Below are 26,972 nucleotides of genomic sequence, written 5' to 3' on the forward strand. Positions count from 1 at the left end.
TGAGCGTCATCCCTCCTTGAGGACAATCATAGCTCAGGGGATCATGTGTGCTCTTGTTACTGAGTCCAAACTCGTTCTGCTTGCTGCATGACAGGCCAATAAATCGGGAGACGAGTTGTTGGGGCGAGGAATAATGACTTTATTTGGAAAGCCAGCAGACCGAGAAGATGGCAGACTAATGTCCTAGAGAACCCTCTTACCCCAGTCAGAATTCAGGCTTCTTTTACACTAAAAGGGGGAGGGGTTGTGGTTAGTTGTTGCAAACTTCTTGGTGTCGGAATCCTTTGTTCTTGCAGCTGTCCACATAGGTCAGGTCACAATGTTCCTGTAAACCTCCAATGAGTCAAATGTTATTCTCTGTTCAGCAACTTTTTATCTCTATATGAATGGCAGTGTTATACTCTTAAAGGTCAGAGCCTTGAGAATGGGCTACCCTGTGTATTTCAGCATATAGGCAACATTCTTAACTGGAAGCAAAGGCGGTAGAACACAAAGGTTAAAGTAAAAGAAACAGATCTAATATGCAGTCAGATTTGTTCTTCCCTATTACACCCTGTCACTTCTCTGCTTGTGTCTCTTAAACTCTCTACTGATGCGTATGCCTGAGCCCCCATTTCCCAACACTTTGTGGAACTGTGTTGTTTTCATCTGCCCAGATTCCTCATCTGTAAGTCAGAACAGTAATAACAATTTTCTCATAGAGTTGTGAGGCTTACATGGAATAATCCGTATAAAGCACTCCCTGCACAGAGTAACATCTCAATAAATGTGGTTATAATTATTAGCTATTATCAAAGAATCCCAGGTGATAACATCAGCAGGAAATGGCTTATATGTTAATGGTCTCCAGCCTCAGCTGTCGTCAGGTTCATTTCCCTCATCAATAGTTCATTACTTGATTGTCAAGTCACAGATGCTATAAGCCACACACCATCACACCGAATAATAGCAATTATTGCAGGCTTAATGTGTAAAGCATTGCAGAGCCGGTATCCCTTTAATCCTGACAGGGGTTTGTCTGCTGGGGATGATGGTGATGCGGAGCAAAGCCTGTGTTGATGGGAGAACTCTCACCCTCACGGTCCAGTGTCATGAGCTTCCAAGCGATCCTGCCCTGGGTCCCAATGTTTTACAGTCAAAACAGCTCTTTTCCTTTTGTTCTTCTTTTACTCATTTCTTTTTGCATTGCCTTCTCCTTAGTCAGCCAGGCATGTGTCCACAGGTGCTGTGTTAGAGCACAAATCTCACATGCTGTGCTGAGAAAGACCTTTTCCCTATTACCACTTCCCACTCTCAGATTGGAGCATTGTAACTGAATGAAACCCTTTCCCCAAGACCCTCTTCTTAAGACGATCCCTTTCCCAGATGGATCCTCAGTCCCCCAGACAGGCTTCCAGAAGTCCCTCTCTACCACAGCTGCAAACACACATCCTCGTCTTGCTTGAATCCCAGGAATGACTGGGGTTAATGTCCATATGGGGGTCCCTCTACACTTGACCGGTTCCACTGAGTCTGGAAAAGAGAACACCTGGGGAGATATGAACATGGTTTCTTAATTTTGAAAGACTACAATGTGAAAGTGAGATTTGGTATGGACTCAGGAGGGCATTCCCAAGATGAATGGAGAAGAAATAATAGAAGGAATGGAAACCACCACTATGACCCCCTTACTTCCTATGTGAAAGGGACAACATGCTGGCCAATGTCATCACATTTAATTCCTCAAACGAGTATCTGTTTAACAGATAAAACTGTGGCTTGCACAGGCCAAGTAACCAAGCTGGGATGAACTCGTACTTGTTTTACCCTAAAATCTACATGCTTTCCATTACATTATATGGCTTCATATGATGGAATCATCTGATGGGTGGTAGTAAATTCCTTGTCATGGAGAGCATTACAGCAGAGGCTGGAGGCTGGAAGGCTTGGACAGCCATCCCCAGGCCTGGAATGAAGTCAAGAGCACCCAAGCATCAGAGCCTGGGGTAATTCCTAGAGCAACACCATAAAGCAAGTGGTCTGGAAGAAGGTTATCGATTCCAAACAAGGTGGGAGAATAAGGAAGAACCAAAACATAAAGCTAAAAGTATCGAGAAGCACAATCAGCTGATATATCATGAGATGAATTGCAGAGATGAAGGAAGATCCAGAGCTGAAAACTGACAGCTCCTTGGCGAAAATCTGCCCATAAACATATCTTGTTTTGTTTTCAAGCATTAATTCCCTTTTATTTCATTGCCAACATCCCAAAATTGGTAGATTTACCCACAAGTCCAGATTTCAAAACTTCTCTTGAAAAATGGAAAGATCTGGCAATCCTGGGCCCACGTTTCTGCATGGCAACAGCCAGGTGGTGGCGGGTTCTGTAAGCAGGGCACATGCTCTCTGATTCATAGGCTTCCACAACCTTATATTGCCTTATGTCTTTCTATATTTATTTGTTTACATTATCTGCTTAGACTCTGAAAATAACCAAAATGATTTATGTTTTCTGCTGCCATGTGCAATTCAGCTTAGAAAGGGATAGGATGCATTTGCGGCACATCTCAGAGACTCACATTCCCTTCAAGACTCACTTGAAACTACACTATACAGAGAGTCTGAAAGACAAGCCATTAGGATATTTGCACTGATACAAAACCTTTACTAAAGCATGCTCCAAACAGTGAGCTATGCCAGTCACTGAGGGATGGAGAAGTGGGTGAGTTAAAATATGGAAGAAACCAAGATAGGCAAGAACTAGGGCATACATATTCCTAGCTACCGCTGCCTAAAGACAGTAACAATATCCTAGTGAGAAGACACCAATGGTTATTATTAAAATTGTGCATTAGGGACTTCCCTGGTGGTCCAGTGGTTGGGACCATGCACTTCCACTACAGGGGGCATGGGTTCGATCCCTGGTCTGGGAACTGGGATCCTGCATTCTGCCTGGCTTGGCCAAAAAAAATTGTGCTTTAGATAGTCTTGATTTCTTTGGGGGATCAAGAGAGAAGAGCTATGAGAGAGTGAGCGAGAGAGAGAGAGAGAGAGAGGAAGAGAGAGAGAAGGGTAGTGTCAAATTGCATGTAATGTTTTCTACACTGTGGATTCAGTTATTTTCAACTAATTGTTTTATTGTTTTTATCAAACTGATTTTTTTTAAAAAAACACTCCAAGTTTTGGCAAGCTGAGATACCCAAGCCAGCTTAGTGACCAGATAGGCTGAGAAGCAGCTCCAACATTAGTGGAGGTTCTTGGTTTATAAGTAGTAAAAATTGACACCAGTAAATAAAAACAAAAGAGGATTTTATTGGAAGTATGTTGAGTACTCATGGCATTGATGGCAAGGCTGGGAAAAGGGATATAGATATAAGTAAGCACCCAGTAGTTCCTGTGGATAGAGATGTAAGTAATTCTTGGGTCCGAGAATCAGAAATTCCTCCCACATCTCACAAGGGTGCCAAAGCTGGAATAGATGAGTCCAATCATTTTTAGTTATTGTGTCATTCTGTTTACAATCCTAATTCCATTGAAGGAGCTTGACAGTTAGCCCCGCTTAGGCCAAAGGTAAGCTCCATAAAGTCAGAAGTGAGAAGACTATTAATTATCAATCTATGTTTTCAGCACCAAGGACAGTACTTGAAACAAAGTAGATGCTCAGTATTTGTGAAATGAACCACTGAACGAATGACAGAATGTTTTCATGCTATGACTAGGGTAAGATAAAAAAAAGCATCTGGGAAAATAGTCCTGAAGCCCAAAGCCAGCGAGGAAGAGATAATTTTCCAAAGGGAAATCCGGGTGATATTATCAAGAGACCATTGAAGGGGTGCTGGGCAGCCAATAGAGTGGAATATGTAGAGAGATACTTTTAATTTCCCAGCAAGGTTTATATATAACATGGAAAATTTCAAATCTCTCCCAGTGTTTCACATTTCAACATAGTAACAGAAAAATCAGGGTCAAATGCATCTAAATCCATCCTTGTTTTCCTGTACACACACAGTGGTAGCCAGATTTGGGGTGCTGTTGACTGGTAACCTGAAGACCCATTTCCCCGCTGTTCTGGTTCTGAAAGGGAAGGCCGTAGGCTAGTGCCAGCCCTGCCCCAAGTGAGTTCCTAAAGATGCAGGCACATCTCCTCCAAGAACATGCCATATGTACAAGAGGCTGTTCCAAGGAGGAGCAAATTTGCACATCCCACTCAAAGGGGGAATGGAAAGGATGGGTGTGAGGAGCCCCCGGATTTTCTGCTCTTCCTCTGAGGCACTTTAGGAAGGAGCACACAACTCATTTCAAAGGATCGAGGAAAGAACACCACCTGGGGTGTGGGAAATGGTCAAGAAGCCTCGGATAACAAAGCAGCTTTAGGGTTGGTAATGAAGCAATGTCGCTTTCTTAAGTTGATCTGACTGATCATTGTTTTATGGCCCAACACACTCAGTTCACCAGCTGGTCATATATAATTTAGCTCTTAATTATAACTTGTCTTGTGAGGTCCTCAGAATGCTTAATATGTGAGCTTCATTCCAACAGCTGGAGCACAGGCTCAGAGAGTCCTTCAGAATATTCCTTTCAACAAAAGTGAGCTTGCTTTCCAGCCTCTGTTTCAGCTGTAAGTTGGAGACCTTTGTGGATTTCTATTACTTAGGTTGGAAGCATGGATGCTGAGTACTGGGAGAACTTGTTTGGAGAAGGGGAAAGAGAGCAGAGAGATCTGAGGGCTTATGGACCTAATCTGACTATATGCTTTTTTTTTCACCTGGCCTAGGATTAACTTTTTAAAATATTATTTTCAAATTCTATACAATTTGGAAGTTTTACATACAAATCTGTATTTCTAATTTGTCTTGGAAGCATGTAAATTCTTGTGATAGCAGGCTGGCTGTCTCACAAAGGAGCAGAAGTAGAACTGAACTGAATAGTGGTGGCTGCATTTGGACGGGGCCTGAGCTCTCCACTCGGCTTAGTCATAACACAAGGTGTGTGTCTGTGTATGTGTGTGGTGGTGGAGCTATGTAGGTATATGAGTGTGAAACTCCAAATCTACATCTTTATTCCTAATTGGGTGTGTCCTAGGTCTTAAATTACTAAAAGTCTTTTTTCTGCCTCTTTGGATGTGACTAATGACTATTATGGGATATGCATGAGGGTTGGTTAATGACTTGGGATCAGACTAGGAAGATGTAACATGGGGCCAGGTCTACATATGCCTTGGGGAAAGTTAACCACACTCTGAGTTCGTCTTGGCACCTCTTATATTCTGATTTCAAGTTTTTAAGCAGGAGTGTGGCTTGTAGATAAGACCTAAATCACTTCATTATATGATGTACCAGATCATGAAAGGCCTTGAATGCCATGCTAAGGGTTTATATATGGACAATGAATTTGAAAACACCAAAGCACCCCAAGTTCTTTCACCCCAGAGCGGTTTTACTGTGTGCAGTGCAGGGCCGTGTCATGCCAGACACTCTGTTTGAAGTCAGCTGCTCCCCACTGATGGCCAACAGAGCCATGTAGAATGACTCAGAACTCCAGGGACCCATCATCCACAGAAGGACCTTCATTTTTTTTGTTTGTACTTTCATATCTTTTGGCCCATCGCCTTCCGTTTTGTGAATTTATGTCACAGATATTGGCATATGTGCACGATGACATATGTATGACCTATTTGCAGCAACTCTTTTGATAACTAGAGCCTGGAAACAATCTAAGGGCCTAGCAATAGGGAAGCTGAACTACTGGGGGCACATCCACACAGTTGAATACTGTGCAGCTATGAAAGGACTTAGCTGTCTATGGCTCATATAGAATGATCTCTAAAGTATATTTTAAGTGAAAAGAGCAAGGTGTCGATTCGTATTTTTACTGTGTTTCCATTCATTTCAAAAATGTGCACTCATTATATAAGGTGGCATAGTTTTAGGAGGTAAACAACTGCTGGGGAGAGAGCATGGGGCACAAGTGTTGAGAGATAGATGTCCTTTTCATGGTATATCTTTCTGTATTGCTTGCTTATTTTTCCATGTTCATATATTGGTTTTTTCCCAATAATAAATATCAAGTTGTGTGGTTGTGGGCACTTAATTTTGAGCTTCATTTCTCCTAGAGACTGCTTCATTTCTTTTAGGAAAACATCTACACCACACAGTACAGTTTTCTAGAAGGAATCACTGGCCCTGCTGGCTGGCAGGACAGAGCAGGTCATCCTGGACTCCTGCTGAGAGCTGGGATTTTTTTTCTTGGAATTCTGGGTGAGAAGAGCTCTCAGGTACTACATGGTACCTTGTGGAGCTGCTCAGTGAGTGGGCCAAGAAGATACAGAGCCAGATAATGATTCTGTGCTACTTTCCACATCTTGTCTTGCTGTGACAACTCCTGCCTGAGACTGTCTCCTTCCACATATCAAATGGACATGATGCTATTTGTCCTTCCCACTCTGGGGACATTTCAGGAAATAAATAGTGGAGATAAAACTCTATCTTGGAGGACTATGTCCTCTCTTGCAGGAGACAAGGGATGTCCTTTGTCCCCCTCAAAGGACAGAGGATGATGGATCTCTTGCCTCAACACTTAGGATACAAGCAGAGTAGGGTAGGGTGAGTGGGACTAAGTTTGAGACCATGAAGGACTGGCAAGGGGATTATAGAAGATAAATTGCTCTGCAATCAAAAGGGGAAAAGGACTTCTGGGGAAAGGAAAGGAAAGGTACACCCGCATCTTAGAATTGGTTGCATTTTAGGAAAAATGAGTAGCTCAGAGTGCCTGGGACACTGGCTGAAATGGGAGAAGCAACTAGGGGTGCGGCTGGAAAGTTCGGTAGGGAGTATAGAGTTTATTCTGGAAAAAATTGATTCCCAGGAGGTTTTTTAAAGAATATTTATTTATTTATTTTAATTTTGGCTGCATCAGATCTTAGTTGCGGCACATGGGATCTTTCGTTTCAGCACGTGGGCTTCTCTCTAGTTGTGGCACGCGGGCTCAGTAGTTGCAGTACGTGGGCTTAGTTGCCCTGCGGCATGTGGGATCTCAGTTCCCTGACCAGGGATCGAACCTGCATCCCCTGCGTTGGAAGGCAGATTCTCAACCACTGGACCACCAGGGAAGTCCCCAGGAGTTTTTTTATATAAGAGAATAATGATATAATTTTATTTGACAAAGATAACTAGCATATATATAGGGTATAGTTACTAGAACAAATTCCTCCTGGCTAGAACCAGGAGAGAGACAATTATTGTAATGATGCTTTCTAGCTCCAGATAATAAACCCTAAAGGTAGGCTGTGACAGTAGGGATATAGGGGTGAAGGCTAATCTGAAAGGGATTTGTGGAGTAAAATCCAACAGCTTGGTGAGCGACTAAATGCAGAAGTAGGAAGAATGTCAACAGTGACTTTGTTTGGCTTGGAGAAAACAGTGACTTGGTTCCAGGAGACAGAGCACACAGCTGGAAGAATAGTTTTTGACCCACAATAAGTGTTGCCTGTGAGGGAATGCCCTCTGATTGCATGAATTTACTTGACCAAACATTTACTGAGTCCTCACGCTGGGACCTGGAACAGGGATTGTGTCAGGTGTGAAGGTCAAGAAAGTCTTTGGAATTTAATATTTTAGATCTCTCTCCCCCTCTTCCAATAGAACCAGAAAAGATATTTCCTCCCTTCTAAAAAACCATGAAAGCATCTATAACAATTAAAAAGAAATAACATTATTTTTCTTTGAAGATCAATTTCAAGCCCTGCCACTTCAGGGCAATGTCCCTTCTTCCTCAACGGCAGTGACTTGGGGGTTACCCAGGAAAGACAGCAAGGAGATGACTAAATTATGAGCCAAATCAGTCAAGAAAGACCGAGCAAGACCAGCAAGGATCATAGTTGCTGAGTGGGAAAATACTTTCCCTTTGTTGCAAGCAGCTCAGACCCAAGGGAAATGGGTGAATCTTTGGAATTGCTGGGAGGGACAAAGTGAAACAATGGGGTATCAACACTCAACTGGCAGACTGGCTTCTTTGGCCGCTGAGGGTCCTGCTCGGTGACACCCTGACAAGGCATCTTGGCCCTATTGGGATATGGTTGTCGCGCTGTCTTGGTGAGGGCAATTCCTCCTCTTGACAGTTTCCTGGAATCTGCTGGAATTTCTTTTGCCTCAAGCAGGATTTAACGAGCTGGGGAGGTTTTTGCTCTGTTGCTTTTTCTGCAACTCTTTTCTTGTTCAGGTGCCAGCGGGGCCCTCATCCTTCTAGGATTCCAAGCTGTAGCTTCTGGGAATGCTGATGTAATGGTTCTCAACCTCAGAATAGAAGACCCACTTTCTGATAGATCTCTCTGGTGTACGTTCACCTTGCTGACTCTTCTTTCCTCACTTATCAACCCTGGTAAAGACCTACTGACACTTGTCGGCATCTTCCCCATGAAGATCCCTCCTTGGACCGCCTTTCCTCTCTGCCTATCACTCTATACTTGGGCTGCTCCATTAAATTGTATGTTTTCAGCTAATGGATCTATGTAAGGAGACTCCAAAACACTCATTTCCAGGCTCAAGTTCTTGCCTGAATTCTGGCCCAGCATTCATTCATTCATTCAGAAAGTGTTTATTGATCGTCTATACTACACAGGCTCTGCCTTAGGCACTGGGCATATAACAAGACGGACACGGTTGACCCTCATGGAATCTCTGTCAATCTTCTAGCTGTCTGTTAGACATTTAGGCTTGCATGTGCCTCATTCCTGTCCTAGACCAGATATATATCTTTGTCCATCCAACCTATCCCTTTTCCTGGCAGACTTCTGTTAAGGGCATCACAGTCTTCTAGTCGTCTGAGGTTGAACTTCATCTTCATTCTTCACTCCTCTCTCTCTTAACCTCATATCGAATCTGTTGCCGAGCTTTATTGATTCTGCCTCATTTCCCTAATTTGATTTTTCTGCTCCTTGCCCACCTTTACCACCTTAGTTAAGTTCTCATCATTCCTCACCTGTAGAGCTTCTTGACTGCTTTCAAAGATTCTGATCTTTTCTCCCCTCCACTCAAAATTGTTGCAGACCTTCTTGTTATTTAATGACCATCCATGGCTCCCCAACATCTTGAAATAAAACCCTCAGCCATGGTCTCTCAGCTGCATGATCTGCTCCTGGCCTGCCTTTTGGGATGTATTTGCAAGTAGCCTTCAGCAGAACTTCCCTGGAAGAAGGAAGAAAGAAGGAGAGTAGAGGAAGGAGGGAGACAGGAGGAACAGGATATTCAGGCACATTGGGAACAGCAGATTGAGTGTCTACAATGTGCGTGGTTAAACTGTGCTAACCTGTGCTAAACACTTTATTTTATTTTATCTTTTTCATCACCCCCACCCCCCCGCCCCCCACTGTCCCCCCTTGGTGTCCATACATTTTTTCTCTACATCTGTGTCTATTTCTACCTTGCAAACTGGTTCATCTGTACAATTTTTCTAGATTCCACATATATGTGTTAATATACAATATTTGTTTTTCTCTTTCTGACTTACTTCACTCTGTATGACAGTCTCTAGGTCCATCCACATCTCTACAAATGACCCAATATCGTTCCTTTTTATGGCTGAGTAATATTCCATTGTATATATGTGCCACATCTTCTTTATTCCATCCGTCGATGGACACTTAGGTTGCTTCCATGTCCTGGCTATTGTAAATAGAGCTGCAATGAACATTGGGGTGCATGTGTCTTTTAGAATTATAGTTTTCTCTAGGTATATGCCCAGTAGTGGGATTGCTGGGTCATATGGTAATTCTTTTTATTTGTTTTTCAGAAATATTTGTTTAATGAATGAATAAGTTGACTCCTCTCCCAACAGATATTGATACACAGGGACGCGATTCCAGAGAAAGTTCCTGTGATTAATAGAAATACAAGATGAATCATAATAACCACGGTAATAGTGGCACTGGTGGCGATGGCAGCTACTACTATTTTTCTTGAGTGTAATAAGAGTGTCTGAGTGTCAGGAACTTGATATATATAACATGTCAGATCTCTTTAAAACCTTTAAAATTAAGTGTTATTATCCATACTTTACAGCTGAGATAAGTGAAGCCCAGATAGATTGCATAGCCTGCAGGTGGTGGAGCTATTGACCCCAAACTCTGCTATGTATTGTATTTCTCCTTTTTTTTTTTTTAACATCTGTATTGGAGTATAATTGCTTTACAATGTTGTGTTAGTTTCTGCTGTATAACAAAGTGAATCAGCTATACATATATATATATATCCCCATATCTCCTCCCTCTTGCATCTCCCTCCCACTCTCCCTATGCCACCCCTCTAGGTGGTCACAAAACACTGAGCTGATCTCCCTGTGCTATGTGGCTGCTTCCCGCTAGCTGTCTGTTTTACATTTGGTAGAATATATATGTCCATGCCACTCTCTCACTTCATCTCAACTTACCCTTCCCACTACCCGTGTCCTGAAGTCCATTCTCTATATCTGCGTCTTTATTCCTGTCCTGACCCTAGGTTTGCCAGAACCTTTTTTTTTTCAGATTCCATATATATGTGTTAGTGTACGGTATTTGTTTTTCTCTTTCTGACTTACTTCACTCTGTCTGACAGACTCTAGGTCCATCCACCTCACTACGAAACTCAATTTCATTTCTTTTTATGGCTGAGTAATATTCCATTGTGTATATGTGCCACATCTTTATCCATTCATCTGTCAATGGACACTTAGGTTGTTTCCAGTCCTGGCTATTGTAAATAGTGCTGCAATGAACATTGTGGTACATGACTCTTTTTGAATTATGGTTTTCTCAGGGTAGATACCCAGTAGTGGGATTGCTGGGTCATATGGTAATTCTATTTTTAGCTTTTTAAGGAACCTCCATACTGTTCTTCATAGTGGCTGTATCAATTTACATTGCACCAACAGTGCAAGAGGGTTCCCTTTTCTTAACACCCTCTCCAGAATTTATTGCTTGTAGATTTTCTGATGATGCCCATTCTAACCTGTGAGGTGATACCTCATTGTAGTTTTAATTTGCATTTCTCTAATGATTAGTGATGTTGAGTGGCTTTTCATGTGCTTCCTGGCCATCTGTATGTCTCTTTGGAGAAATGTCTATTTAGGTTTCTTGCCCACTTTTGGATTGGGTTGTTTGTTTTTTTTAATATTGAGTTGCATGGGCTGTTTATATATTTTGGAGATTAATCCTTTGTCTGTTGATTCGTTAGCAAATATTTTCTTCCATTCTGAGGGTTGTCTTTTTGTCTTGTTTAAAATTTCCTTTGCTGTGCAAAAGCTTTTAAGTTTCATTAGGTACCATTCGTTTATTTTTGTTTTTATTTCCATTACTCTTGGAGGTGGGTCAAAAAAGATCTTGCTGTGATTTATGTCAAAGAGAGTTCTTCCTATGTTTTCCTCCAAGAGTTTTATAGTGTCCAGTCTTACATTTAGGTCTTTAATCCATTTTGAGTTTATTTTTGTGTATGGTGTCAGGGAGTGTTCTAATTTCATTCTTTTACATGTAGCTGTCCAGTTTTCCCAGCACCAATTATTGAAGAGACTGTCTTTTCTCCATTGTATATCATTGCCTCCTTTGTCGTAGATTAGTTGACCATAGGTGCGTGGATTTACCTCTGGGCTTTCAATCCTGTTGCATTGATCTATATTTCTGTTTTTGTGCCAGTACCATATTATCTTAATTACTCTCTGATTTCAGAGAGTCTGATTCCTCCAGCTCTGTATCCTGCTACTTTACCAAATTTATTGATTAGCTCTAGTAGTGTTCTGGTGGCATCTTTAGGATTCTCTGTGTATAGTATCGTGTCGTCCGCAAACAGTGACAGTTTTACTTCTTCTTTTCCAGTTTGTATCCCTTTTACTTCTTTTTCTTCTCTGATTGCTGTGGCTAGCACTTCCAAAACTATGTTGAATAATAGTGGCAAGCGTGGACATCCTTGTCTTTTTCCTGATTTTAGAGGAAATTCGTGCAGGTTTTCACCATTGAGAATGATGTTTGCTGTGGGTTTGTTGTATATGGCCTTTATTATGTTGGGGTAAGTTCCCTCTATGCCCACTTTCTGGAGAGTTTTTATCATAAATGGGTGTTGAATTTTGTCACATCCTCTTTCTGAATCTACTGAGATGATCATATGGTTTTTATTCTTCAGTTTGTTCATATGGTGTATCACATTGATTGATTTGCATATATTGAAGAATCCTTGCATCCCTGGGATAAATCCCACATAAATCATGGTGCATGATCCTTTTAATGTGTTGTTGTATTCTGTTTGCTAGTATTTTGTTGAGGATTTTTGCATCTATATTCATCAGTAATATTCGTCTGTAATTTTCTTTTTTTGTGACATCTTTGTCTGGTTTTGGTATCAGGGTGATGGTGACCTCATAGAATGAGTTTGAGAGTGTTCCTTCCTCTGCAATTTTTTGGAAGAGTTTGAGAAGGATGGGTGTTAGCTCTTCTCTAAATGTTTGATAGAATTCACCTGTGAAGCCATCTGGTCCTGGACTTTTGTTTGTTGGAAGATTTTTAGTCACAGTTTCAATTTCATTACTTGTGATTGGTCTGTTCATATTTTCTATTTCTTCCTGGTTCAGTCTTGGGAGGTTATACCTTTCTAAGAATTTGTCCATTTCTTCCAGGTTGTCCATTTTATTGGCATAGAGTTGCTTGTAGTAGTCTCTTATTATGGTTTGTATTTCTGCAGTGTCCATTGTAAATTCTTTTTCATTTCTAATTTTATTGATTTGAGTCCTCTCTCTATTTTTCTTGATGAGTCTGGCTAAAGGTTTATCAATTTTGTTTATCTTCTCAAAGAAGCAGCTTTTAGTTTTATTGATCTTTTTTTTTTTTTTTTGCTGTACGTGAGCCTCTCACTGTTGTGGCCTTTCCTGTTGCAGAGCACAGGCTCCGGACGTGCAGGCTCAGCAGCCATGGCTCACAGGCCTAGCCACTCCGTGGCATGTGGGCTCTTCCCGGACCGGGACACAAACCTGTGTCCCCTGCATCGGCAGGCGGACTCTCAACCACTGCGCCACCAGGGAAGCCCCAGTTTTATTGATCTTTGCTATTGTTTTCTTTGTTTCTTTTTCATTTATTTCTGCTCTGATCTTTGTGTTTTCTTTCCTCTACTAACTTTGGGTTTTGTTTGTTCTTCTTTCTCTAGTTCCCTTAGCTGTAAATTTAGATTGTTTATTTGAGATTTTTCTTGTTTCTTGAGATAGGATTGTATTGCTATAAACTTCCCTCTTAGAACTGCTTTTGCTGCATCCCATAGGTTTTGGATCATCATGTTTTCATTGTCATTTGTCTCTAGGTATTCTTTGATTTCCTCCTTGATTTCTTCAGTTATCTCTTGATTATTTAGTAATGTATTGTTTAGCCTCCGTGTGTTTGGGATTTTTTTACGTTTTTTTCCCTGTAATTGATTTCTAATCTCATAGCGTTCTGATCAGAAAAGATGCTTGATATGATTTCAATTTTCTTAAATTTACCAAGGCTTGATTTGTGACCCAAGATGTTATCTATCCTGGAGAATGTTCCATGTGCACTTGAGAAGAAAGTGTAATCTGCTGTTTTTGGATGGAATGTACTATAAATATCAATTAAATCTATCTGGTCTATTATGTCATTTAAAGCTTTTGTTTCCTTATTAATTTCCTGTCTGAATGATCCATCCATTGGTGTAAATGAGGTGTTAAAGTCCCCCAGTATTATTGTGTTACTGTTGATTTCCTCTTTTATAGCTGTTAGCATTTGCCTTATGTATTGAGGTTCTCCTATGTTGGATGCATATATATTTATAATTGTTAGATTTTCTTCTTGGATTGATCCCTTGATCATTATGTATTGTCCTTCCTTGTCTCTTGTTTGTTTATTTCTTTATTTTCTTTATTCTTTATTTTACAGTCTATTTTATCTGATATCAGTATTGCTACTCAGGCTTTCTTTTGATTTCTATTTGAATGGAAATCAAAATCTTTTTCTATCCCCTCACTTTCAGTCTCTGTTTGTCCCTAGGTCTGAAGTGGGTCTCTTGTAGACAGCATATATGTGGGTCTTGTTTTTGTATGCATTCAGCAAGCCTGTGTCTTTTGGTTGGTGCGTTTAATCCATTCACGTTTAAGGTAATTATCGATATTTATGTTCCTATTACCATTTTCTTAATTGTTATGGGGGTTTTTTTTGTTTGGTTTTTTTTTGAGGTATGCGGGCCTCTCACTGTTGTGGACTCTCCTTTTGCGGAGCACAGGCTCCGGACGCGCAGGCTCAGCGGCCATGGCTCACGGGCCCAGCCGCTCCACAGCATGTGGGATCTTCCTGGACCGTGGCACAAACCCGTGTCCTCTGCATCGGCAGGTGGCCTCTCAACCACTGCGCCACCAGGGAAGCCCTGGGTTTGTTTTTGCAGGTCCTTTTCTTCTCATGTTTCCTATTTAGAGAAGTTCCTTTAGCATTTGTTGTAGAGCTGGTTTGGTGCTGAATTCTCTTAGCTTTTCTTGCCTGTAAAGCTTTTGATTTCTCTGTCGAATCTGAATGAAATCCCTGCCAGGTAGAGTAATCTTGGTTGTAGGTACTTCCCTTTCATCACTTTAAATATATCGTGCCACTCCCTTCTGGCTTGTAGAGTTTCTGCTGAGAAATCAGGTCTTAACCTTATGGGAGTTCCCTTGTATGTTATTTGTCGTTTTTCCCTTGTTGCTTTCAATAATTTTTCTTTGTCTTTAATTTTTGTCAGTTTAATTACTATGTGTCTCAGAGTGTTTCTCCTTGGGTTTATCCTGCCTGAGACTCTCTGTGCGTCCTGGACTTGGGTGGCTATTTCCTTTCCCATGTTAGGGAAATTTTTTACTATAATCCCTTCAGATATTTTCTTGGGACATTTCTCTCTCTCTCCTCCTTCTGGGACCCCTATAATGTGAATGTTGGTGCCTTTAATGTTGTCCCAGAGGTCTCTTAGGTGGTCTTCATTTCTTTTCATTCATTTTTCTTTATTCTGTTCTGCAGCAGTGAATCCCACCATTCTGTCTTCCAGATCACTTATCCGTTCTTCTACCTCAGTTATTCTGCTATTGATTCCTTCTAGTATATTTTTCATTTTTGTTATTGTATTATTCTTCTCTGTTTGTTTGTTCTTTAATTCTTCTAGGTCTTTGTTAAAAATTTCTTGCATCTTATTGATCTTTGCCTCCACTCTTTTTCCGATGTGCTGTATCATCTTCACTATCATTATCCTGAATTTTTTTGGAAGGTTGCCTATCTCCACTACATTTTGTTGTTTTTCTGGGGTTTTATCTTGTTCCTTCATCTGGTACATAGTCCTCTGCCTTTTCATTTTGTCTATCTTTCTGTGAATGTGGTTTTCATTCCACAGGCTTCAGGATTGTAGTTCTTCTTGCTTCTGCTGTCTCTGTGCTATACGCTTTATATACAATAGTCCTCCCCCACCGCATCCGTGGGGGATTCTTTCCAAGATCCCCAGTGGATGCCTGGAATGGCGGATAGTATTGAACCCTATACCCAAGGGTTTGTACCCTAAACACAAGCACTGCAGTACTGGGACAGTCCATCTGATAACAGAGATGGCTATTAAGTGGGGCAAGATATGCTGGACAAAGGGATGATTTATGTCCCAGGTGGGACAGAGCAGGACAGAGTGAGATTTCATCATGCTACTCAGAACAGCGTGCAATTTAAAACTTATGAACTGTTCATTTCTGGAATTTTCCATTTAGTACTTTCTGACTGCAGTTACCCACAGGTAACTGAAACCACAGAAAGTGAAACTGCAAGTAGGGGGGTGATTACTGTATACAAGGCTATGTAATAATCCTCCCCAAGGGGAAGATTTTTATTCCTCTTTTTTTTTAATTGAAGTATAGTTGATTTACAATGATGTGTTAATTTCTTCTGTACAACAAAGTGATTCAGTTATACATATAAGGGGGAGATATTTTTTAATATCCCATTTAACTATAAGGAAAGAGAAATTCTGAGAGTTTAGACAATTTAGCCAAGGTAAATGAGATAATAAATAATAGTGGCCCACATCCATTGAGAATTTAAAAGGGTCAGGCACTGCCAAGTGTTTTACCAACATTATCTCCAAGAGGTAGGTGCCCTTAGGAGTCCCATTTTACAGACGATTAAACTGGGGCACAGAAAGGTGAGTGACATTCTGGGGCTGAGGCTTTCCACCCTCTGTGTGGTGTAGCTAAAACAAACTTTCATCCTATGTCAAAAAAATTTTTAAAGCAATTTAAAAAGATACTGAATTCTTCTATAGGAACAGCAAAGGGAATTCTATTGCTGGATATAAAGAGAAGCCTCTTATCCTCTCTCTCCACCTTTCTTCTAAGAGTTCACACATCATAAGCATGGCTGGTACCTATAGTTTCTCCCCCAATTCCCCCATCGCTACCCCCCCACTTTCCTCCTTCCATCTCAGATCTCTTTTCTCATGGAAATAGTTCTGTTCCTTTTAAAATAAAAATCCATCAAGACTTTCTTGGCTTTATCCAGTTCTCCTCTCTACACCAAATACCCCAAACCAATGGGCTGTATTCAACCACCCCAAGTGTTTTTGTCCGGCGAACACAATTTTTAAAATAATTTTAGGTAACACTGAAAAATCGGTGGCTTTCACACTGACTTGCAAATTTCTGGCTTGCCTTTGCCTCATTTCTGAAAGATGTAGTAAGAGTGGTCCTGCATCCCTGGCCACCCAGTCACACACACTTTCCAATTTGTCTCATCCCCTCTGTTTACCACCACTGTCTCCTCATCTCTGAATCTTGATTCCATCCATGCTTGTTTCCAGGTATCCTTAAAGATAAGAAAGTGAAAGGTAGAGAGACATGTTGACACACTGCATGTGTCAAGACCCCATATTTTCCTTTGGATGCAAACAGTACTCATCCATGTTTGAAGATTAAAAAGAAAAAAAGAAGATCAAGGGTCTTTGAAAAAAGAATACAACCCTGGCTTCTTCCTCATCTACATATTCCTGTCTGCACTTGAGTTTATGAGCTCTAGATCAGATTGACAGAACAAAAAGACCCTTTCTCACCCGCCCAAGCCCAGAACAAACGAACAACCAAGACCCAGACAAACACAGAAACCACTTTAGGAGGGGAGGTGGGAGGAGAGAATTTGTGGATTGCATGTTGATATTTCCAGCCATTCTAGTTGCAACTTTCAATCGCCCTTACCTTGTAACAAACAAACTCCTTCCCAACAAAAATCCCCAGCTGTTAAGTGTTCTAGATGTTATTTGAACTTAAGTAAAATGACTTCTTTGGCAGCTACCTGGCAGCCCACAGTTTTTACGACATGTTTTCTGATACAAACCGTTTCACAAAGAGCTTGTATCTTTTTACTACCAAGCATTACATTCTGAACAGAAAATAAGATTTTCAGCGGCAATTTTAAGAGGATCTATGGTACGACTTAACAACAACAGTGATCTATTCTTTTTAGCGCAAGTGTAAAGACCTGAGAGAAATAGCATTTTCAGTTTGACTTTATGGCCCTCCCAAGTTGTGTTCAAGTTAAGTGAAAGTTAAAACTTGGTGCTGGGGAAAGAGCAAAGATTTTGGACTCAAACTGATTTGAATTCCACTGTTATTCACTTATGAACTATTGCACTTTGGGCAAGTTGCTTAAATTAATTTGTGCCTTGGTTTTCTCATCTATTAAAGGGAGAAATTCCACTGTATAGGATTGCTGCAGCAAAGCTTTGTGGTACAGGGCCTGCTACATAGTAGTTGCCCTAAATGCTTTAAGTTGTATGTGACAGTAGCCCAACTCGAGCCAGCTTAAGGAAAAATGAGAATTTCTTGGCTTGCCTAACTGAAAAGTTCAAGAGTACATTGGTTTCAGGCATAGCTGGATCCAGGGGCTCAAGCAATGTCCTCAGTACTCAGTCTTTCTCCACCTTTGGGCACTGTTTTCTTCTGTGTTTGACTTTGTTCTTCACTGAGCCCAGCAGACTAGCTGGTTATTTTTTGGAGCAAGCAGAACAGAGCTCTGAAGGAATATAGACCAAGATATGTAAAGCCTGGTTGACAGCCCTCTTTAGACAGGGCAAAGCTAGTTTGGGCAGCATGGTTTCCATGTGGGATGTCCTAGTGGGAGTGGCATTCAGGGCCAGCATAAGGACCCAAGACATTGCATCTTCATCAAAGCCACACAGAATAGGCAGATCCAAGACTATAATTTCTGTTTGACAGATAAGGAGACTGAGGCTCTATATTAGCTTCTTATTGATGCTATAACAAATTACCATAAACCTAGTGGCTTGAAACAACACAAAAGAAGTTGAAAATGAATCTTACTGGGATAGTGCCAGCAGGGCTGCATTCCTTCTGAGGCTCTAGAAAAGAATCTGTTTCCTTACCGTTTCTGGCTTGTAAGGGCCACTAGCATTCCTTGCCTCATGACCTCCTTTTCACGTTCAGAGACAATAGCACAGCATCTTTAAATCTCTCTGACACTGGCCCTCACCCTCCTGCCTCCCTCTTTCCTCTATAAGGACTTTTGTGATTATATTGGGCCCACCTAGATAATTCTGGAAAATCTTCCCATCTCAAAATCCTAAACTAATGACATTTGTAAAGTCCACTTTGCCATGTAGGGTAACATAGTCACAGGTTTCAGAGATTGACATGGACATCTTTCAGGAGACCATTATTCAGCCGGTCACAGGCTGATAAAGGTAGAAGCTTCCTGGTCACTCCTTAAGGTAACAGCTGAGTCATGAATAGAACTGAGGTTAATGGTTCTAAATTAAGACAGTGCAGGTGAGAATCCTGGCAGAGTAGCTGGATGGCCTCAGTTAGGCTTCTCTGAGCCTCTGTGTCCTCATCTGTAAAATGGTGATAATGTTATTAAATGAGACATTATTTTAAAATGTCTAGCATAGCATCTGATATGGAGCAGAAAGTTAGTGATGCTAGGCATTCCTGCTATTTTTAACAGCCTTGAACGAGCAGGTGCCTTTGAACATTTGGCTCTGGGAAAACTAGGGAAGAGCCAGTGGCATGATGGGGTGCAAAGAGCGTGGGATTTGAGTGTGCCATATGACCGTAAAGAACTTGAAATTCTCTTGAGTTCCGGTTCCTTATTCATACATGAAGATAATAGGTCCTTCCCTCACAGAAGGAAGTGGAGAATGTCTACCTGGTGCTTGGCATCCTCAATCAAACACCTCTCTCTGTCACTGCCTTCCTTTTATCTTCCTTCTCAACTTGTATCTTTCACTTTTTCTTTTCTCCCTCTCTTCCTTGCTGTCTTTCTTTCTCCTGTTTTCCCCTCCTCCCTCCATCCTGCTCTGATTTCCTTCTCTCCTTTCTTCCTCCCTACCTCCTTCCTTTCCTCTCTCTCTCCCTTCCCTTGCCCATTCTTGAGACGCCCATTTAAGAGCAGTTGATCAATTTCAGGGACTTCTGGTGTCGGCTCTTGGTCTCCCCTCTTATGGGTCATAGCAACCCATTCTTCCCACTCATCAGTTTCTCAGTTGTGCAATCTAAATGCTAATGATCCCTGCCTAACCTGCTCCTTTATCCCCCTCTACTGATAGGACTAAACACACCCTAGAAAAACTGCCCAGAAGTAAACAGGATCTACTCCCCCCACCCCCACCCTTTGTGCAGCGTGTGGGCTGGAAACCTTGCCATCTTTGGAAACTTCTGACAGTCCAGAAAGGCGGGGGTAGTCCTTCATCTGGAGACCCCCAGAGCTTCTTCCTCCCCAGCAGGACCCCGTTTATCAAGCTGCCCGATGCCCACCCAGATGCCCTCATTCCCTTTCATGCACTGGTGGTTTTCAGTCTGATATTGAAAGTGCAATATGCTTGCCAGTAATGATGTCTTATTGGAGTGTAAAGATTTTCCCATTTCACTGCTTTATCCTGAATTTAAAGTGTTTTGAAATTCATTTACATCGGAGAGGACCAGCAGCTGAACGTTTGCTGTAAATAAACTGGGGGCTTCTAAGGTGTTATCTCTGAAATAGGAGATGGGATAAGTTACTGCTCTCCTGTGGGCTGGGCAGAATCAGTGGCAGAGTTTTTCCATCACAAGGACCTGGCAGCTTTTATGCTTCCAAGTGCTGGTCAGGGTGTGAGGGCGCTCTGGCCTTGTGTTTTGAATCTATTCAATTGAAGTTTGTCCAAGGTGTTGAGTTGGAAGATCGCTGAGCTCTTGAACACCTGCTTGGAAAAATCAGAAAATCTTAAAGCTAATGCAGAGACTGATAGTAATTCAAACAGTGGGTAGTGGCGGTGGTGGCTCTTATTATTGTTGCTGTTGCTATTATGATCAGTGAACATTCATTGAATGCTCTGTATTCTGCACCAGGCGCTCTGTTAAGGGCATTGCATGGATTATCCTCACCTAGCCTCTTAACAACCTGTGAGATTGTTGGGATGCCACCCAGTCTGGCTGGCCAGACAGATCTGATGCTCCTGGGAAATTTCTTAACATCTAGTATCAAGGCCATGGCCACAGGTGTCCATGGAAAATAAACCAGGGAAACTTCTCATGCAGGTTGCCTTAGTTGCTTAGATTTACTGATGTATTACACTGGCCCATTGTGACCAGCGTGGCAAAGAGGGATGCCTGAGACTCTGGACCCAAAGGCAGTGTTGTGTCAGCCACAATGTATGACCTGGGGCCACACATCTCTGGGCCTCCGTTGCCTCTGGGCCTCAGTTCCCTCCTCTGCAAAATGTGAATAATAGTGGTACCATCTCATTGGGCTGTGTGAGGATTCCATGCATCATTGTATGTAGAGCACTTGAACAGCGCCTGATACGTGGTGAAGGCTGTATAAGTATTTCTTTATTAAAACCTTTAAATACTGCTTCACCTTTTCAGTACCAGTGATGTTCTGCATTGTTTCCCATGGGTTCGGGTCAGTGCTATGTCCTGGATGATAAGCACTAGAAAATGGGGCTCTAAAGCCATCTTTTTCTCTTTTCTTTCCTGTCCTTTCCCAAGGGCTGGATGTGGGAAGGTTGTGGTAGTATAGGGTGGCCAGTTCATCCTGGTTTGTCTTTCCAGGTGTTAGCACCGCAGTTCCCAGGTTCCGGGAACCCCCTCAGTTTCAGACAAACCAGGAGGAAGTAAGATATGCTGACTTGCGGGTTTTGTGAGGATAAGTGTATGATTGGAGACTGTATTCATTTGCTAGTGTCGCCATAACAAAACACCAGAGACTAGGCGGTTTAAATAATAGAAATTTATTTCTCACAATTCTGGAGGCTGGAAGTCCAAGGTCAAGGTACCAGTGGGGTTGGTTTCTCCTGAAGCCTTTCTCCTTGTGTGAATGGAGGTGTAAGTCCCCTGTGGGGTCTTTAAGGATCACTCCAACACAGCCATGGAAATTATACTTGGCGAGGCATAGGAAATTAGAGGAATTATTATACTTACATGTCCTAGAAGGGGAGGCATGGCACACTGCACAGGGGGACACATGGGAGGGGAATCCAGGGAGCAGGTTCACCCAAGCAGGTAGGGAGCCGAGAGAGAGAGAGAGAGAGAGAGAGAGAGAGCGAGCACGGGAGAGGGAGAGAGAGGACTGTAGGAAGTACCTTGACTGGGGGTCAGAGTGGAGTTACAGAAGGCATGAAGGGGGTTCATTGGTGCATTTGAACGTCACTAGGTTACACTCAGAGGAGGGCAAGAGGGGGAACTTGTAGCAAGCACCAGGCTTATCACACTGGTATATGTGGTCACCTGGGCAGGTGCTCACAGTCTGTTTGTGGGGATGCTGAGGCATCAGGAAAATTAAGTTTTTAAAATGTACAATACACACCTTGGCTTGCAGATGGCTGTCTTCTCACTGTGTCCTTACGTGAGCTTTTTCTCTGTGTGCAGGCATCCTTGGTGTCTCTTCCCCTTCTTATAAGGGCACCAGTCATATTAGATTAGGGCCCCACCTTTATGATCTCATTTAACCTTAATTACGTCTGTAAAGGTCCTATCTCCAAACAGTCACATTGGGGGTTAAGGCTTCAGCATATAAAATTGGAGGGAACACAATAACAGCCTCTGTGAGTTTTAAAGCAAACGCTTTTCAGAGCATCCTTTCCTGCATCAGGAACTCAAGGCAACTGAAAGCGCTCTCCGCACATTGTTTTTCTGTCATTTCCCTGTTGGGGACCTCTGTGGCACATGCAGTGATCTTTAATTGGAGGGCATATCTCAGTACCAAACTAGCACCAGGTGGAATTTTGATAACAAATTCAGATCCACTGACTCTAATGCTTCTAAAGCAGAATAAGGCCTCTCTCAACCTCTGCCTGCTCCAAGCCCTACGCAGCTGCCCACACTGGAGCAGCATCCCAGCTCCTCAGCTCCTAGAGGCCCTGTGCCATCCATGTGCCTCTCTGACCTTGACTCACCCACTTGCTGATGCTGCTCCTTTGCTCTGCCCGGTCACACTGGTTTCCTTGAAAATGTTAAACTGGTCTCTCTCAGGGGACGTTTGCATTTGCTGTTCCTTCTGGTAAGAACTCTGTTCCCCACATCATCCCCTGGTGGCCTCTTCATTATTCAGGACTCCACCTCTTTTGCGTTCTGTCCACTAAGTTCCAATGTTGGAGGCGGGGTGGGGGGTGGTCCCTCCCATACATCCAACAAGCAACTCTATGGACATCAACCAGGTATCCAACAATTCAACTGAATTCCGACACTATCAACCCGGGTACAGACAGATTCCACAGGTTAAGAGCTTAGTCTTACCCTCTCCAACAACTTCAGATGCCAGTCGAAAGCCCAGGTTGTTATCTGTACTTCTGACCAACTGGCCATAAATCAGAAGTTCCCACAACCCCCTTCTCGGGTTTGATTAATGTGCCAGAGTGGTTCACAGAAATCAGAGAAATATTTTACCTTTTAGATTACCAGTTGATTACAAAGAATTTAACTCAGGAACAGCCAGATGGAAGAGATGCACAGGGCAAGGTATGGGAAAGGGACATGGAGTTTCCAGGCCCTCTCTAAACACACCACTCTCCCCAAATATCCACATGTTCACCAACCCAGAACCTCTCTGAACCCAGTCCTTTTGGGTTTTTATGGAGGCTTCATTACGTAGGCATGATTGACTAAGTCACTGTCCATTGATGATTGAACTCAATCTCCAGCCCCTTTCCCCTCCCTGGAGTTCGGGGGTAGGACTGCAAGTTCTAACTCTCTAATCTCAGGTTGGTTCCCCTAGCAACCAGTCCTCAACCTTAGGTGTGGTCCAGAGTCATCTCATTAACATAACAATAAACACTTTTATCACTCTCAACACGAGGAAATTCCTAGGGTTTTAGGAGCTGTGAACCAGGAACCATGGGCTAAGACCAAATATATATTTCTTATTATAAGTCACAGTATCACACCACCCAAATGCCACCTCCTTTAAATAACCTTCCCTCTGTGTCTTAGCCATATTACTCACCACATTTAACTTCTTCTGTCACTTCTAGGTGGTGGGAAAGATTAGGTGGGTCCTTTTGTCCATTATCTATTTACTGGGATCCTCAGGTACTAGGCAATGGAGATTCAACAATAAACAAGACAATTCCCATCTTCTCCAAAGACCTTATATTTTGGAGTGGGGATAATAAACATATAAACGTCCAAATATAAATGTAAATATAAATCTCTCGTTCAGTGGAATGCTTTGAAAAAGCAACATGTAAAACTATTAGTCCTTCTGGAAAATTGCTGGACTAGTCCATGTGGCCTAAAAATCCATTTCTAAGATCCCACTTGAGTACACAGATAGAATGTTATTCTTGGGTTAGTTTTCAAACAAGGATAGCTGGGGAGAACACTTCCTTTCTCACCAGACGTCTCAAGCTACTTCCCTGTAGGAGTGGCTTTGGGCTGTCAGAACATTTCTTGGTCTAATACTCAAGCACAGCGTTGTTGACGGGGGTGGAGGGGAGGATAGCCTGTTCAGTCTCTCTCCCCTTAGCTTTCCCGGATTCAAGGCAAGGAGCATACTTACAATAGCCATGAAAAGGAGGTCTGGTCTCAACAATGGAGGAAGGCAGTAAAAAGAAGTTATTTTGCAGAGAAATAGTGCAAATCCCAGAGCCCAGCAGTGAGGAAACAGGCTTATATCCGTAATGGCTTATATACAACACTGATGACAAACTCTGGAATCTGCATGCAACTTTCCATATGTGCATCTGACTCTGGCTCTGTGCTGGCATGCTTGTTTCTTTTGAACTTGTATAGTTATAAATTATAGTGATCTTAAGAACGGTGAAGGCAGGAGAGTTTGTGTGTGTATAAGAAAGAATGTGTGTGTGTGTTCAGTTTGTTAACAGTGTGCTCATCCCGTATCTAACATTGAGGATAAAGAAAATGAAGAAAATTTTATAACAGCTGGCAGAGTACTCTTCTCCAGAGGACCCCTGGCTCTCAACTGAATATAAACTTGCTATGGAATCAGTGTCTGTGTCCCCTCCACATTGATGTGTTGAAGTGATGGTATTTGGAGGTGGGGCCTTTAGGAGATAATTAGGTTCAGATGAGAGAGGGGCCCTTCTGATGGGATTAGCTTCCTTATAAAGAGACATCAGGGGCTTCCCTGGTGGCGCAGTGGTTGAGAGTCCGCCTGCCGATGCAGGGGACACGGGTTCGTGCCCTGGTCCGGGAAGATCCCACGTGCCGCGGAGCGGCTGGGTCCGTGAGCTGTGGCCGCTGAGCCTGTGCTCCGCAACGGGAGAGGCCGCAACAGTGAGAGGCCCGCGTACTGCAAAAAAAAAAAAAAAAGAGAAACATCAGGAGAGCTCAGCTCTTTCTATCTCTTCATGCCACCCACCACTTGAGGGTGTAGTGAGAAGGCAGCCGCTTGCAAGACAGGAAGAGAACTCTCACCAGAACCCGACCATTGCTGACACCCTGATCTCAGACTTCCAGCCTCCAGACCTGTGAGAAAATAAACTTCTGTTGTTTAAACCACATAGTCTATGGTATTTTGTTATGGCAGCCAAAACAGACTAAGACAGAGCTCAAATCAGCAAATATTTACTGAGTGTCATCAGGTAATATGCCAAGCCCTGGGGACATAAAATAAAAAGGCCTTTGCCTTCGAGGAACTCATAGTTTAGTAGTGGAGACTGAAAATTAGATTGCACTACACAAAGAAAATTCTCTCAAGTGACCTCCACCTACTCTTTTTCAGGGATTCTCCACATTTTCCCATTTCTTCTGTAAAACACTGTCGGGGGGCTGAACTGTGTCCTCCTCTGATACCTATGAATTTGGCCTGATTTGGAAATAGGGTCTTTGTAGAGGTAATTAAGAAACTCAAGATGTGATCAGACTAGATTTAGGGTGGACTCTAAATCCAATGACTGGTGTCCTTATAAGAGAAAGGAGGGGGAGATTTGAGATACACACAGAGGGGACAACCATGTAAAAATAGAGGTAGAGATTGGCATCTATCAGGGAAGGAACCCAAGGATATCCAGAGCCACAGGAGGTCAGAGAGAGGCATGGTTCCAGAAGGAACCAACCCTGCCAACACCTTGATTTTAAACTTCTGGCCTTCAGAACAGAGAGTAAATTTCCATTGTTTATAGCCACCAAATTTGTAGAACTCTGTTACGGTTATCTCCTGGTTGTTGGAGGATTGAATGAGCTAAGATGTGTAAAGGGACTAGAACAGTGCCAGGCAAGTGGTGAGTGCTACATAAGTACTAGCCATCAGCACTCAGTGATTTCCTCATTCTACAACTTTTTCCTGAGCATCACTTTTGGGCCAGCACTGTGATTCTACCTCAATTTCGCATTGAAAGGTTTCAATGGATTGCATGTTAGTGTCCCCCCCGAAATTCATATGTTGAAATCCTAACTTCTGTTAGGATTTCAGTACCATCAATGTGATGGTATTGGGAGAGGCGGAGCCTTTGTGAGGAAAGGAGGTCATGAGAGTGGAGCCCTCAATGGGATCAGTGCCCTAATAAAAGGGACCCCAGAGAGTTCTTTTCCCCTCTTTCCACCACATGAAGACACAACGAGAAGTCTGCAGCCCAGAAGAGGGTCTTCATCAGAACCCGATCAAGATGGCATCCTGATCTCAGACATCCAGCCTCTAGAACTGTGAGAAATAAATTTATTTTGTGTATAAGCCACCCAGTCAGTGGGGCTTTGTTATATTGGCCTGAACTAAGACAGAGGTTTTTGTTTGTTTTTTTGTTTTAACATCTTTATTGGAGTATAATTGCTTTACAATGGTATGTTAGTTTCTGCTTTATAACAAAGTGAATCAGCTATACATATACATATATCCCCATATCTCCTCCCTCTTGCATCTGCCTCCCACCTTCCCTATCCCAGCCCTCTAGGTGGACACAAAGCACCGAGCTGATCTCCCTGTGCTATGCAGCTTCTTCCCACTAGCTATTTATTTTACATTTGGTAGTGTATATATGTCCATGCTACTCTCTCACTTCGTCCCAGCTTACCCTTCCCCCTCCCCGTGTCCTCACAAGTCTATTCTCTACATCTGTGTCTTTATTCCTGTCCTGCCCCTAGGTTCTTCAGAACCATTTTTTCTTTTTTCTTTTAGATTCCATATATATGTGTTAGCATACGGTATTTGTTTTTCTTTTTCTGACTTACTTCACTCTGTGTGACAGACTCTAGGTCCATCCACCTCACTACAAATAACTCAGTTTCGTTTCTTTTTATGGCTGAGTAATATTCCATTGTATATATGTGCCACATCTTCTTTATCCATTCATCTGTCGATGGACACTTAGGTTGCTTCCATTAAGACAGAGGTTTTATGTTATGTGCCTTATTGGACATGAATGTATGTGAACTATGTGAACTACATTGTATGTGAACTACATTCCAAAGTCCTCCAAAGGGGCTTTTTGTCTGAAACAAATGTTTGACATTCATAATCACCCAAGATGTCAAAGGGAATAGAAATACTGCATGTTTATAAATGCATTTTTCCTCATATTATTGGAAAAAGAGAAAAT

Source organism: Monodon monoceros, unplaced genomic scaffold (genome assembly GCF_005190385.1).
Source record: "Monodon monoceros isolate NGI ecotype Baffin Bay Population unplaced genomic scaffold, NGI_Narwhal_1 Super_Scaffold_13, whole genome shotgun sequence".
Lineage (NCBI taxonomy): Eukaryota > Metazoa > Chordata > Mammalia > Artiodactyla > Monodontidae > Monodon > Monodon monoceros.